Below are 16,484 nucleotides of genomic sequence, written 5' to 3' on the forward strand. Positions count from 1 at the left end.
GGACTTTCGTGTTCTTTTAACTCCACAGTGAAAACGTCCTCTGGTTCTTTCATCTGTTGAAAAGTGCCACCGTCCTTTTCCAGTCTCGGTCACATTCTCTCATTTCCTTGCCAAGGACTGGGTGGTACGTCGCCCCCAAAGCGTGAATTGACGTTGAGGAGGAAGAACCCTGTAAACTTTCTTTGCGATCAGAACTAGAGACTTCTAAATTCATCTGAGATTTATTCAGACTCCTGTCATATCCCAAGCACTTTTATACCCCCGGATGCAAAGGTAAAAAGAAGTAGTCCTGGTCGTTATAAAACTCACAATCTGTTGGGAGAGGGAGAGGTATAAACAGATAATGAAGTGCCATTTGCAGTAGAGCTTTGCAGGAAACGTTATGAGTGGCATGTGGGGTGTGAAGGGGAGTATTCTGTTGGCACCTGGTATGTGCACCATGCTAGGTGCGTTCGATTGTATGTGTAATCTTGTCTGTTCCTCTGCCAGGTGAGTATTGTTATTACCGTGTTATACCTGAGGAAAGCAGATGACAAATAACGACTAAACTCACCCTGTTGTAAATGGTGGTACCAGATCCTAAGCCTCGCATTTGTTGGTTGTCCAGATATTCTTTTGAGTACAACGTTCTGCCCTAGAAATCCCGGGCTTTTCTTTATAACCCATAAAGCCAAAGGCATTTGGTCGAATCTTGAAGGATAAGTACCCCTGGTAAACTTTGGACCAAAAGAGACCACCGGGAGAGGCATGGGTTTGAAATACCATGTTTATCCTGATAAAGTACTGCATGGCAGAACCTTAGGAGAAATGACAAACGATGGTTGGGGGTTGGAGAGTGTGGGTTTGGATCTAGACTGGAGATGTATGCTTAGGGCAGATGCTGAACGGTCTTGCCTTAGTGAAGAGATTGAATATTACGCTCCGGGCCAGCGATTCTTAAGGCTGATGCCCATTAGAACTCCCCTGCCATCCTTTCACTGCAGGAACTCAGATTTAATTAGTATGGGGCTGCACTCAAGCATCATGTTTTTATAAGCCGCTCCCCAAGTGGACTTTGCTTCTGGCTATGACAGTGTACCTGGTACTGGATTTGCCCTTCCACTCCCAACAATGAAAAAACTAGACAAAATATATGAAACGATTATTTTCAGACATTGAACTACAGGCAGTACAGATCTGTGCTATGCCAGAGAAGGGAAACAAGCAAAATGAGCTATGTTTGTCCTGGCTTTCTGCCTGGAACTCTCCTACAATGCTGGTGGGAATGGAGAATGGTACAGCTACTTTGGAAAATAGACAGTTTCTTCTAAAGTTAAATATTCAGTTATCATAAGATCCAGCAATAACACTCCTAAATACTGACCCAAGAGGAATGAAAACATATGTTTACAAAAATATTTGTACCCAAATGTTCATAGAAGCTTTATTCATGATAGCCCCAAACTGGAAACAATCCAAATGTCCATCAACAAATGAATGGATAACATTTCGAGAAATTCGTACCACAGAATACTACTCAACAGTAAAAAGGAAGAAATTACTGATTCACACACCATGGCTGAATCTCAAAGACATTATCTTGGGTAAAAGAAGCCGGATGTCAAAGAGTAAATATTGTCCGATTCAGTTTATACGAGATTCTAGAGCAGGCCAAACTTATCTTTCCTGACAGGGGTTGCCTAGGGTCAACTCTTTGGGGGAAGGATAAGCTTGGGGAATTTGAAAAAGGATATGTGGGAACTTTTTGAAGTGATGAAAATGTTTTATATTGTTATTGATGTGATAATTACACACTTTGTGTGTGTGCATGTATGTGTTAAAAACACATTGAGCTATATACTTAAAATGGGTGTACTTTATTATATGTAAATCACACATTTATACAATTAGTTGAAAAAAACCTCCCCAGGTAATTCTGTTGTGCAGCCAAGGTTGAGAACCGCTGGTCTAAGGCAATCGGGAGGCATTAAGTGATTTGTGATTTAGAAAGATAACAGAGGCATCAGTGTGTAAGATGAATCAGAGTTACAAAATTAGAAGGTTATGTGGGGTGATTAGGATTAAGGTTTTTTTGGTTTTTTTTTTTCCGCCTTCGCTGTGCAGCTTGCGGAATCTTAGTTCCCCAGCCAGGGATTGAACCTAGGCCCGTGGCAGTGAAAGCACGAGGCCCTAACCAGTGGACCGCCAGGGAATTCCCAGGAATAAAGTTTTACCAGTGACAGTGGGTAAAGAGAGAAGCAGTAATTGGTAGAGATATTAGGACCAGAGCCAATTGGCGCTGAAGTCTTACATGGGGAATATGTGAAAGGAGGAGGAATACAGGATGACGTTGAGGGTTTTCGTTAGGTGGTTTGGCAAATGGTGCCTCCTATAAATTATTGAGTTGAAAGGGAGAAGCAGACCTGAAAAGACAGAAACGAGTTTGCTGTGGACATTTTGTGGTTTCGTTTTGCTTTATTTCCTTCCAGTTTTATTGAGCTATAACTGACATACAGCACTATATAAGTTTAAGGGGTACAGCGTAATGATTTGACTTACATACATCATGAAATGTTTACCCCAGTAGGTTTAGTGAACATCCATCAAATGGTATAGATACAAAATATAATAAAAGAGATCATTTAGGGGATCATCAACTTAAAATGATCCTGTATATTTATAGGTTGCTGTATGTAAACCTCATGGGAACCAACACTCTGCAATAGATAAACACATACACACACAAAGAGAAAGGACTCCAAACACAACACTAAACATAGTCATCAAATCACAAGGGAAGAGAGTGTTATGACATTTTGAATTCAAAATTTATGTGGGACACTAGAGGGAAAATACATCACAGAGCAATTGCAAATGTGGGTCTAGATATTAGGAAGTAAGAGAATCTTGGTTTGGAGATATAGGTTTGGTGATGACTGCCCATGAGCGATAGCAGGGTAGATGAGGCTTCCTGGGGCAGTGTGAGATGTGATAAGATGTGAGCACCAAGAATACTTAGAAAAACCAGCACTGAAGGGCTCAGTGGGGAAAGGAGAACATTCAGACTAGACCTAAGGGAATAGTCAGAGAGGGAGGGTGAAGGCAAGAGACTGGACAAACCAGCGACATGGCGGTTTCAAGCAGGAGACCAATGCTGTCGTTTCCTATGGATAATCAAGATTAGGATTTTCTGGTGGGCTAGTGGTTAGGACTCAGCGTTTTCACTGCCGTGGGCCTGGGTTCAATCCCTGGTCGGGGAACTAAGATCCCACAAGCCTCGCGTATGGCAAAAAAAAAAAAAAAAAAAAAAAAAAAAATTAGGACTGGAATGTGTCCACTGGATTAAGAGAAGAGATTGCTGTACCAAGTTTACTATGAATTTCATAGAGAGGAAAATCCACATTTTAGCAGTTTGAGAATGACAGCTGGGACAGTAAAGCTGTGTTTTCGATGTACTTAAAGTCAGAGGTGTGCAGGACGTGGCTCATCCTGGCTCGGGAGAGCCTGTGGTTACATTTTCAGGAATTTTACAGGTAGATGTTAAACACAGCCATTATTAAAAGTGGAGGGGAAGGGGGGAAGGATAAATTAGGAGTATGGGATTAACAGATACACATTACCATATACATAGATAAACAACAGGAATTTACTGTATAGCATAGGGAACTATATTCACTGTCTTGTAATAACCTACAATGGAAAAGAATTTAAAAAAAAGGATATAGCTATCTACATATGTATATGTATGACCGAATCACTTTGCTGTACACCTGAAACTAACCCAATATTGTAAATCCACTATACTTCAATAAAAAAGTAAAGAAAAAAATTAAGTTACATAAACTTACAATGAAGTCATATTAAAAACCAATGTAATAAATATTAAAAATCAATTCCAAATTATTTAAATACATTTTATAATTATCTATGCCATACATTTTATTATCTATTACCTATTCTAAATATATTTTATTATTATCTATACAGCTATTGTATCTACATGGTGGAAATACCATGTAATGGCACGCTATGGTACACCTCTTCCCAACTCCACATTCAGTGACAACATGTTGGTAGCTTGGAATTCACCATGGTGGGAGTATTCACAACTCAGAAATTGGCAAATGCCACACTTAAGACCTTGATTTATTATTTTGTTCATTGTCTACTCTGAATTTAAGAATGTGGTGGAGAAAATGTTTACAAGGCAGTTAAGACTTAAAAGTGTTCTGTGTCTGTAGCTGCTATACTGGGAATAGCAAAAGGGGTAAAAAAGGGGCATTCTTTCAGTATTTGAAAATGACTGACTGATACAGGAAGGAAGTAGCTGCTCGTGTCATGTCATTGAGTTACTATGTATATTGTGTTGTTTCACTCACATCTTAACTTGAATGAAGGTATCAACCGACATTGGTGACATTCATGACAGGCAGTCCCTCTCTTTTTAGCTTGTGATGGAAGCTATAGTACCTCTTCCCATTCTTCTCCAAAGAAATGATCACAAGTACCTCACTTCCCCTCCATTTCTTACTATTTTATATTCTCAAAGTGATTGAGGGGGTTCGAGAATCATGGAACTTATTCATTCTAAAGTTTCTTACCGTTTACCGTAAGCTACAAATCAGTCTTTTTTATTTATTGATTTATTTATTTTTGGCTGCGTTGGGTCTTTGTTGCCGCGTGCGGGCTTTCTCTAGTTGCAGCGAGCGGGGGCTACTCTTCATTGCGGTGCGCGGGCTTCTCTGTGCGGTGGCTTCTCTTGCTGTGGAGTACGGGCTCTAGAAGTACAGGCTTCAGTAGTGGCGGCACGTGGGCTCAGTAGTTGTGACTCACGGGCTCTAGAGCGCAGGCTCAGTAGTTGTGGCGCACGGGCTTAGTTGCTCCGTGGCTTGTGGGATCTTCCCGGACCAGGGCTTGAACCCGTGTTCCCTGCATTGGCAGGTGGATTCTTAACCGCTGTGCCGCCAGGGAAGTCCCCAGAGTCATTTTTAATTCCTCTTTTTCCTTTAACCTCACAGTTTATTGTTTACCAAATCTTTTGATTTCTCCTCCAAAATATCTCTTCTTCACCCTCATTGCACTGACATGGTACAAATTCTTTTTCTTTTAATTGAAATAAAATTGTAATAGATTTAAAGTGTACAGTGTGATGATTTGATACATGTAAATCTTGTGAAAGGATTCCCCCCATCTGGTTACTTAACATACCCATCACCTCACATATTTCCTTTTATTCTGGTGAGAACAGTTAACTTCTACTCTCTTAGAGTAGAACTTCAAGTCTCAAATTTCAATTATGCAACACAGTCAACTACAGTCATCGTATTTTACATTAGCTCCTCAGACCTTATCTTATAATTGAAAGTCTGCAAGTAGACCTCTTTCCGGGAAAAGACTGGGAGATGGGCATTTCTGTATGCTCCCTCTGCACTGAGCCCTGGGGTGACAGCCAGTTAGGAGCTGTTCCTTTGTTTGCTACGGTCTGATAGGTCCTACAAATGCAAGCCCCACTGGTCCCCAGAGCCAGACAATCAAGGGGTGCATCTCCTGGGTTGCATCTGCAAAAGCCAGGCGTCAGATGTGCGTACAGGCTCCTTCCAGGGAGAAAACTGTGACTTGGAGGCAGACCTAGGGAGTTGGTGGAGATGCCCCTACCAGACTCCCCAGTCTCCATGGGGGGCAGCAGGTGGCCCCTAGGCATGTGCTAAATTAGGGGCCTGACCCTCAGGCTGCAGATTTTAAGGAATGCAAAGAGACCTCTTTTAGGTAAAAACGAGGAGCTGGGCATTTCTGTCTGCTGCTTCCGCACTTAGCACTGGGGGGCAGCCATGAGGTGTCCTCACAAACCCATTAACAACTCTTTCTTTCTTTGCGTTAGCTTTGTACCATAAGCCCTGTTGGCTTTTAGAGCTAGGTGTTTTGGGGGCCCATCCCTTAGGTGGACGTTTTAAAAGCTAGGGCACTAGATGTTGGGTCGAAACCCCTTGCTCCCCAGGGAGAAGCTGGGAGTTGTGAGTTCCCTCCTGACTGTATGTCACTGCACCGGAGGTGGGGTTTCTGATGAAAGTTTCAACCTTTCCTACCCGTTTTGATGTGGATTTTTTTCTCATTTGCCTGATGTGGAGGAGTTGTCCAGCTAGTTTTTGCATTTCTTTCAGAGGGAATTGTTCTGTGTGGAGCTGCAGATTAGAGGTGTCCATGGGAGGAGGTGAATTCAGGAATCTCCTATGTTGCCGTCTTGGACCGGAACTCTCCGTCGGTTTACTTGTAGAATTTCCCTTTCTCTCTGAAATTCCTCACCTCTTCACCCATCAGATCCCTCTTTTCCTATAGATTCTTTAGCATACTTCTTTTATTTATTTAAGAATCCCTGACTGCTGATTCTAACATCTGGTCATTGCAGGGCCTGTTTATAATAACCGCTTTTTAACTTTTTAGAGATTGCGGGTCACATTTTCTTGCTTCTTTGCATAGCTAATATTTTTTATTTGTATATTGAGTATTGTAAAGGCTACATTATAGGAGCTCTGAATTCTTTCATCTTTCTCTGAAAAGTGTTGTTTTTTTGTTGTAGGCAGTAAGTCCTAAGACATAGCCATTAGTTTTAAATGTGGCCCTTTATTGTATGGTGACTCTTCTGGTACTCAATGGAAAACCCGAAGTATTTACCAGTTCCCTCTCACTTGGCATGACTTGAACTCCAAACGCTGCCTCTCAAGAAGAGAAAGATGCTGAAATCTCTGCCCAGGTCGTTTAGGCTCTACCTTCTGCTGCTTTCTGCTCTGTTGCTTGGACTCTCAGCTTAGGTCTGCACAGTTAAGGAGCTAGTCAAGGATTTGAGAGGAGTTTTGCACAGATTTGGGGACGCCTTCCTTTGGCTGCCTCGTTGCTAGGATTCCTCCTCTTAATTCCCAGCCCCGAACTCTGACCTCTGAATCCTTGGCCGGATGAACCTGTCCCTTTCTACTTGAGCTCCATTTCCTGTGTGCAGCACAGTTAGTGGAGCCGTTAGATGAGAAGTCAGTAAATTTAGATCAACCCAGCCTGCTTCCCCTCTTTTAAGGCTGAGATCGCCTGTGACATCTGCCTGTCTTTGGTCATGCTTGTGTCCAGAAATTCTAACTATTATTAGGAGGAGATCAGTCTGATACAACCTATTCTGTCACTGCTGGAAATGGAACCTCAGTTTGCTAATATTGTTTGGAAGTTTGCATTTATGTTCATGAATGATATTAGCCTATAATTTTTCTTTCTTGTAACGTCCTTGTTAAGTTTGGGGATCAAATTTATTCTGACCTCACTGAGCGTATGGAGAAGTATTCCCACTTTTTTTAATTCTCTTACGTTGGTGGTTTTTTCTTCTCTAAATTTGAGTAGAACTTATTAGTTAAGGCATTTGGGGTTAGACTTTTCTTTATGGAAAGTTTTCAAATTACGGATCACAGAGCTGTCTTCCCAGTCCTGGGCCTCAGTTTCCCTTCCTCTGTAGACAGGTACCATGAGATCCTCCGGACTTGTCTCTCTGGATCTCTCACCATCTACAGAGTTGTGAATTCACTTCCTGGACTTACTCTTAGTCCAGGATCCAATCTTTTCAACTAAATGTATTCAGGAAGCCTTCAACTCTGTAGAAACATAAAAAGATTTTTTCTAAACGCCACAATGACTTTATGCAAAGCAGATGCTGCCAGCCTCTTTGACTTAACCTCACCCTCCGCTCTCCTCAAGAATGTCAGGAAGGTGCACATCGAAGCTCTAAGTGTATGTCCATTGTGTTTCCTTCGGTTCATTGTAAAGGCCTCTATTTTTCTGTCGTTCGATTTGCTTCTCTTTTCTGTTCCCAGAGTTGAGCATCTTCTAAAAAGTATCTCCAAAAAGCATGACTGGACATTTATATGTTCCGGAATCTAAATGTTTGTGGTTGACCTAAGAGAATACAGAAGTAAAGTCACCTCTATGGGTTTTGCTGATGGGAGATTTTGGGTTCAGATGGTCCAGGAGCAGCGTGATGACATCACTGATCACCTTGGAGACGACTGTGGTAGATGGGGCTGGTGGCCTGCTGATAATAACTCCCGATCATATCATTGCTTCTCCTCTGCTTTTTATGTTTATATGTATAATTGATGCTTGAACAACATGGGGGCTAGGGGCGCCGACCCTCCGCATAGTCGAAAACCTGCCAGAAGTTTACAGTCAGCTCTCTGTATCTGTGGTTCTGAATCTGAGCACCAACCGTAGATTGTGTAGTACTGTAGTACATATTTGCTGAAAAAAATGCACGTCCAAGTTCAGTCCTGGGCAGTTCAAGCTGTGTTGTTCAACGGTCAGCTGTATTCTCTTTATCTACCAGCTGTTTCTTTTTTCCCCCAGCTGTTCCTTTTACAGACAAATATTAGATCTACCTATAGAAGTAACAACCTTTTATTTTATTATAATCTTGAGTATTAGATAATCTAAGTTCTTATGACTATATGTAAGATAAAATACCCATCGATACGGGGGTTCTTCTATATGTACAATTAGCATATGTGTACGCATCAGTCAGGAAAGGCACTGCTCGGGTGACAAAGTGTCCACACGTCTCAGTGATGCTTACAGACCACGGGGTGACAATGAGTCAATGGGGACGGTCTCTGTCTCATGATAGCTTCGCTCAGAGACCCAGACTGATGCCACCGCCACCCTCTGGGACAGTCTCTGCTGTCACACAGGGGGAAGGACATTTGGAAAATCATGCTCAGGTCTTAAAGCTTTTGACTGGACCTGGCACGTGATGCTCCCATTCATGTGTCCTTGGCCAGAGCGAATCCGGAGGCCCTGCCTGACTGTCCAGGACTTGGGGGATGCAGGAGAGCTGGAGCTGTGATCACACGAATGACTATTTCAGTGTGATTCACAAGTTAAGAGCAGGGGAGCACCCAAGGCTTTCCTGCACTGGTTCTAAAGCACTGGTCCTGGGAGTAAACAGTCCCTTTCATCTCATTCTGAAATTGTAACAGAGATACAGTACAGTGGACTAGTAAGTGTAACTAAGAAAATGCAGTGGTGTAATAATCACTACACGATTCCCCGAAAGCTGTTCTTTTTATGTCTAAAGCCACCGAGGTCTTCCCTCTGTCATCGCAGTGAGAGAACTTAGACCTGTTCTCAGATAGTGGCTTCAGAATTATGTGAACAGAGCATCACTCATGCACGGGCTCTGCTCTTCACAGGCATCTCCCCCTTCATGCTTCCTTCCCGGTTCTCAGCTCTGTGATACGTTACTGCCTTTGTTAGTGAAGTATTTAGACAGGGAAACATCACCAGGTAGAGCAAGGATAAAACCAGAGAGTAACAGCCACCGAAATTGCAGCAGTGAAGTGCTGTTCACCTGTGCCTAAAAATAGCGCAGTGGAGTAAATGCACGGAAGTTAGCAGCTCTGCGGAGGCTAGCCGGGGAGCGCTCAGCAAAGGACTAGATTCCAGTACGACCTGACGACACATCCAGGAGGACGAGGTGCAGGCCTGGGACCTTGCCTTGTCTAGGGGTGGTCGTCGCTCCTGTTGACCAGTCTTGGGCACTGCGTCAGCCCACATGCAGCCTACCTACAGCAGAACCTCCTCCGTGGGCCCTCGGGAGGCCACACAGGTGTTGAGATACTGACACCTCTGAACTCTTGGGCAACAGCACAAGCTCTGGGGTGGCCAGAGGCCCTGCACCTCTGTCAGCCAGCTACGCACATGTCACTACTTGCTGTGCTTACCTTGCTGGGAAACACTGACCTATAGCTCTGCTTTTGTCACTTTTCAACCACTGCTGTAGTGTTGACTCAGAGGCGTTTGAGTTTTATGAATTTACGCAGCCCTCCAGTGAAGGACCGCGGTGCTTCTCCTGGAACACTGGGTTTCTACATTCAGCTGTGCCTTCAGACTCTGGGTCTGTGTCTCGCGGGCTCCTGCCCCCCTCAGCCCCCCTAATCACCCAGGACATAGAATTCAGCTTCTTTACCGTTTTCCGCAAGAGGCCGACCAATCTTCTTTGCTGAAGATTTGGAGGGTCCGGGTCGGGGCTCAGCATCTTAGATCTCTCAAAGCGAACTCTCCTTATTTCGCATGTATTTTCTGTGGCCTCTGTTCTACCGTGCTCCTCTGTCCCCAGGGTGAGGGTGCAATTTCTCCCTCTCCAATTCCCAAATGCAAACTCCCCATCCTTTATCAATCAGAACAAACATTTTAAAAAACAATTCTTGCTGATCAGTCCCTTGCAGTTTATCTGCCATTCCAAGTTATTATCAAGCCACCTCTGTTAAACAAGGTCCCTGACAAGAACTCTGGTGAACCCAGTCAGCTAAATAAGATTCGTGTGTTTTGGATCATTCAGGGATCATTTGAGATGACTTCCTGATTGTTCTTGGCTTTACGAGATGTTTCTTGGCCTGCAAATGAAGTGCTCCTTCCTTAAAAAACACAACAGCGCAAAAAACACCCCAAAACAAAAAAGCACGTGTAACGTGAAAAATGTCCATCAGAGGGCGCACCAGCCCACAGACTTGAGCTGTAACTTGAGATTCCGGCTCCAGCTTCCTCTCAATCTTTGTCGGACAAAAGAAGGTGGAATTCTCAGGGATACAGGTGTTACATAAGGTATACATTAAGAGAAGGTTAAGTACATTACTGTGGTTATTTTTTATGTAGAACATAAAGTTGAGTTTAGTAAAAGAAAGAGAGAGAATTGCTGATGTGAAATTTGCAGCAGTTGTTTCCAAAGGGCCTGATGCAGGATGTGCAGAGCAGCGGTGCGTGGGCAGGCGAAGGCTATTGGCTCATGCTGTGGCCCCAATTTTGTCTCCATGTATATCATTATTACTGCTACTACTACTACTACAGTTTTGGGCAGAGGAGTTTAATTACCTGCTAGACCATCCAGATGGAAAAACGCGGTGAAGGAATGGAAACAAGGGTCGTAAACTTAGAAGCAAGGCAGACACTTGTGGACCAGTTTAGGTTTAGACATTCACCAGATTGGACTATTTTTTTTTTTTTCTTATTTTTTTTTATTTATTTTTTATTTTTTTGGTACGCGGGCCTCTCACTGTTGTGGCCTCTCCCGTTGCGGAGCACAGGCTCCGTACGCGCAGGCTCAGCGGACATGGCTCGCGGACCCAGCCGCTCCGCGGCATGTGGGGTCCTCCCGGACCGGGACACGAACCCGTGTCCCCTGCATCGACAGGCGGACTCTCAACCACTGCGCCACCAGGGAAGCCCCTGGACTATTTTTTAACATTTAACATAAAACATTTTACCACAAGAACAAAGCAGTGTATTAAAACTGACTTCCAGAATTGTGCAAATTATTTTTTAAACACATAATTTCCCCCGCATTTCTTTAACTGTCAATTTGGGGAGAGGGCAAATTTACCCCAGATACCAAAATTTCATTTTAGAACTTAGTTTATACTTATATTACAGAGTGCCCTAAATTGATACCCTTCTCTAAGCCCTGGGTTTATATCTTCCCTTTAAAATGTGTAAGTACCTTTTAATTAAACTGTCATTCTCAAAGCTCTTCTGGAGAAACAATTATGAATTAAACACCTATAACTTCATCTTCCTTTCAGTTATAATGTAGCATTTATCATCTAACCCACAGGGGTCTATCAAGTGAGTAAGGCTGAGTCTCTTGTTTCCTCAGAATACCTGACTGCAACACCTGAGGTACCAGCTGCTCTACTTCTTCATTAATTACTCCTTGTTTGGGAAGATTCTCACACAAAATCATTTTGGAGCCCACGGTCCGACCAGTTTCAAGTGACTGAGATTGCCATGCACTGATACTCTTGAAGGTATTTTTCAAATATATCCTTTCTTCACGTTCACTGTGTGTTTAACATTTTCTTGAAATTCACACACCTTTCTCTGTTGAAGATGCTGGTGTCTCTGAAAAGGTCTGATTGCTTTCTTCATTCTTGAGTGTAAGATGTTTTACTGCACTGTAACAGGAGTATGAAGGGAGGACCTTGTTTTCCTCGGTGGTCCTCCAAGGGTTCACTCGCAGGGTGTTTTCTTTCTTTCTTTTTTTTCCCTTTTTTTCTTATTTATTTAAAAAATTGGAGTAGAGCTGATTTATAGTGCTGTGACAGGGCACTTTCTGAACTGCTGCTGGGGGCGTAGATCAATCGGCTGAGGCCTGGGCGGTGCTGAGTCCCATGGACTTTCCATCTTGAAACTGCAATCTTGGTTCACCTCGAGGGAAGGGAGCTTCCTTCTCCACAGCCCCAGCTCCTGGGCGGGGGCGGGGGGGAGTCCAGCCCTAAGTCATCCAGGCTGCTTTTCTCAGCATCCCATTTTCCCCGGAGCACAGAGCTGGGGAGCAGCCTGGCCAGGCGCCGTCCCATCCCAGTGGGGGGCACTCGGTGGGCACCCGTGTACATCAGTGTCGCAGGGCTGCCATGACAAATTACTGCAAATTGAGTGGCTTACGATCACAGAAATGTATTCTCATGGTTCTGGAGCCCAGAAATCAAGGTGTCCCCAGGGTTGTTCCTTCTGGCGGCCCTGAGGGAGAATCCACTCCCCACCTCTCTCCCAGCCTCCGGCAGTGGCCCTCTGTCCTCTCTGTCCTTTGCCTTGTAGATGCATCACTCCAGTCCCTGCCTTTGTACTCACATCACCTTCTTCTCTGTGTCCCTGTGTCCTCTCCTTTCCTGTCTCTTCTAAGGATACTCTTACTGGATTGTGGGACCACCTAATCCAGGATGATCTTATCTTGAACCTCACATTAATTACATCTGCAAAGACCTTATTCCAAATAAAGTCACATTCTGAGGTTCAGGGTAGACATGAATTTTGGGGGGACATTATTCAACCCAGTACACCACATATATAATTCTGCCTACCTGGGGCTGACATGCCCTCTCAGAGGCATCTAAACCACTTCGAGGATGATTGCTCTAACAGGCCCACACTTTTTTGCAAATTTGAGATTATTTAGATTGTGAAATACTTGTTATGGAAATGTTTAAGTTGGAAATCCATTCATGTCACCAAAGAAATTTTATCATTACACTTATCAATGAAAGAAAATAAAAAGACATTAAAATTGAAAACAGACTTTCATTTATGTTAAAATCTGTGCATAGTTGTAAAGCAATACAAATTTTGTATATTAGTGCAAATATGTTTTTTATCAATGGTGGTCATCAAGAATTAGCTTCAACCATTTTTAAAGGTCTTGATCAGGGATTGCATATAGACATTTCAAGTATGAAGTCCTATATTAAAAAATTGTATTAGCAAGAAAAAACTTAGAAGTACATTAAATATTTGAAAATACTTTTGGAAGCTTAAATTTAGCATTTAATGTCATTCCAAATACTGTATAGATTTTATAATAATTTTGTACTATAAAGAAGACATCATGATATTTTTTTTTTACCAACTTCCACATAGATGCTTCTAAACCCTCTCTAGTTTGTCTCAGAGCATAGGACAGTTTTTTTGCTATGTGAGTCATAACTTGAAAAAGATGTAACACATCGGCTTGAGAACTTTCTATGCATACGCAAATGCATGTATTTGTTCATGTGTATACATATATAACATACATTTAGCATAAATATTTATAAAATTATATTTATGTAAAACCATACGTTAATATATTTTGTATTGTAAACATTTATAAAAGTCTACATGTTTACACAAGTGGAATGATAGTACACATATAATGCAAAAAACTGGCCCTTTTTCTTTCAACAGAAAATTTAGTTATCTTTTTTTTAATTTATTTTTTATACAGCAGGTTCTTGTTAGTCATCCATTTTATACACATCAGTGTATACATGTCAATCCCAATCTCCCAATTTATCCCACTACCACCCCCGCCACTTCACCCCTTGGTGTCCATACGTTTGTTCTCTACATCTGTGTCTCAATTTCTGCCCTGCAAACCGGTTCATCTGTACCATTTTCTATGTTCCACGTATATGCGTTAATATACGATATTTGTTTTTCTCTTTCTGACTTACTTCACTCTGTATGACAGTCTCTAGATGCATCCACGTCTCTACAAGTGACCCAACTGTGTTCCTTTTTATGGCTGAGTAATATTCCATTGTATATATGTACCACATCTTCTTCTTATTTTTTTTTTTTTTTGTGGTACGCGGGCCTCTCACTGTTGTGGCCTCTCCCGCTGCAGAGCACAGGCTCCAGATGCGCAGGCTCAGCGGCCCAGCCGCTCCACAGCATGTGGGATCTTCCCGGACTGGGGCATGAACCAGCATCAGCAGGCGGACTCTCAACCACTGCGCCACCAGGGAAGCCCTGTACCACATCTTCTTTATCCATTCGTCTGTCGATGGGCATTTAGGTTACTTCCATGTCCTGGCTATTGTAAATAGTGCTGCAGTGAACATGGGGGTGCATGTCTCTTTTTGAATTATGGTTTTCTCTGGGTATATGCCCAGTAGTGGGATTGCTGGATCATATGGTAATTCTATGTTTAGTTTTTTAAGGAACCTCCATACTGTTCTCCATACTGGCTGTATCAATTTACATTCCCACCAACAGTGCAAGAGGGTTCCCTTTTCTTCACACCCTCTCCAGCATTTGTTGTTTGTAGATTTTCTGATGATGCCCATTCTAACTGGTGTGAGGTGATACCTCACTGTAGTTTTGATTTGCATTTCTCTAATAATTAGTGATGTTGAGTAGCTTTTCATTTGCTTCTTGGCCATCTCTATGTCTTCTTTGGAGAAATGTCTATTTAGGTCTTCTGCCCATTTTTGGATTGAGTTGTTTGTTTTTTTAATATTGAGCTGCATGAGCTGTTTATATATTTTGGAGATTAATCTTTTGTCCATTGCTTCATTTGCAAATCTTTTCTCCCATTCTGAGGGTTGTCTTTCGTCTTGTTTATGGTTTCCTTTGCTGTGCAAAAGCTTTGAAATTTCATTAGGGCCCATTTGTTTATTTTTGTTTTTATTTCCATTACTCTAGGAGGTGGATCAAAAAACATCTTGCTGTGATTTATGTCAAAGAGTGTTCTTCCTATGTTTTCCTCTAGGAGTTTTATAGTGCCCGGTCTTACATTTAGGTCTCTAATCCATTTTGAGTTTATTTTTGTGTATGGTGTTAGGGAGTGTTCTAATTTCATTCTTTTACATGTAGCTGTCCAGTTTTCCCAGCACCACTTATTGAAGAGACTGTCTTTTCTCCATTGTATATCCTTGTCTCCTTTGTCACAGATTAGTTGACCATAGGTGCATGGGTTTATCTCTGGGCTTTCTATCTTGTTCCATTAATCTATATTTCTGTTTTTGTGCCAGTACCATATTGTCTTGATGACCGTAGCTTTGTAGTATAGAATGAAGTCAGGGAGTCTGATTCCTCCAGCTCCATTTTTTTCTCTCAAAAATGCTTTGGCTATTCGGGGTCTTTTTTGTCTCCATACAAATTTTAAGATTTTTTGTTCTAGTTAAAAAATGCCATTGGTAATTTGATAGGGATTGCATTGAATCTGTCGATTGCTTTGGGTAGTATAGTCATTTTCACAATATTGATTCTTCCAATGCAAGAACGTGGTATATCTCTCCACCTGTTGGTATCATCTTTAATTTCTTTCATCAGTGTCATAGTTTTCTGCATACAGGTCTTTTGTCTCCCTAGGTAGGTTTATTCCTAGGTATTTTATTCTTTTTGTTGCAATGGTAAATGGGAGTATTTCCTTAATTTCTGTTTCAGATTTTTCATCATCAGTATAGGAATGCAAGAGATTTCTGTGCATTAATTTTGTATCCTGCTACTTTACCAAATTCATTGATTAGCTCTAGTAGTTTTCTGGTGGCATCTTTAGGATTTTCTATGTATAGTATCATGTCATCTGCAAACAGTGACAGTTTTACTTCTTCTTTTCTAATTTTATTCCTTTTATTTCTTTGTCTTCTCTGATTGCTGTGGCTAGGACTTCCAAAACTATGTTGAATAATAGTGGTTAGAGTGGACATCCTTGTCTTGTTCCTGATCTTAGAGGAAATGCTTTCAGTTTTTCACCATTGAGAATGATGTTTGCTGTGGGTTTGTTGTATATGGCCTTTATTATGTTGAGGTAAGTTCCCTCTATGCCCACTTCCTGGAGAGCTTTTATCATAAATGCGTGTTGAATTTTGTGAAAAGCTTTTTCTGCATCTATTGAGATGATCATATGGTTTTTATTCTTCAATTTGTTAATATGGTGTATCACGTTGATTGATTTGCATATATTGAAGAATCCTTGCATCTCTGGGATAAATCCCACTTGATCATGGTGTATGATCCTTTTAATGTGTTGTTGGATTCTGTTTGCTAATATTTTGTTGAGGATTTTTGGATCTATATTCATCAGTGATATTGGTCTGTAATTTTCTTTTTTTGTAGTAACTTTGCCTGGTTTTGGTATCAGGGTGATGGTGGCCTCATAGAATGAGTTTGGGAGTTTTCCTCCTCTGTAGTTTTTTGGAAGAGTTTGAGAAGGATGGGTATTAGCG

The sequence above is a fragment of the Grampus griseus genome (genome assembly GCF_964374135.1).
Source record: "Grampus griseus genome assembly, chromosome: 17".
NCBI classification, from domain to species: domain Eukaryota; kingdom Metazoa; phylum Chordata; class Mammalia; order Artiodactyla; family Delphinidae; genus Grampus; species Grampus griseus.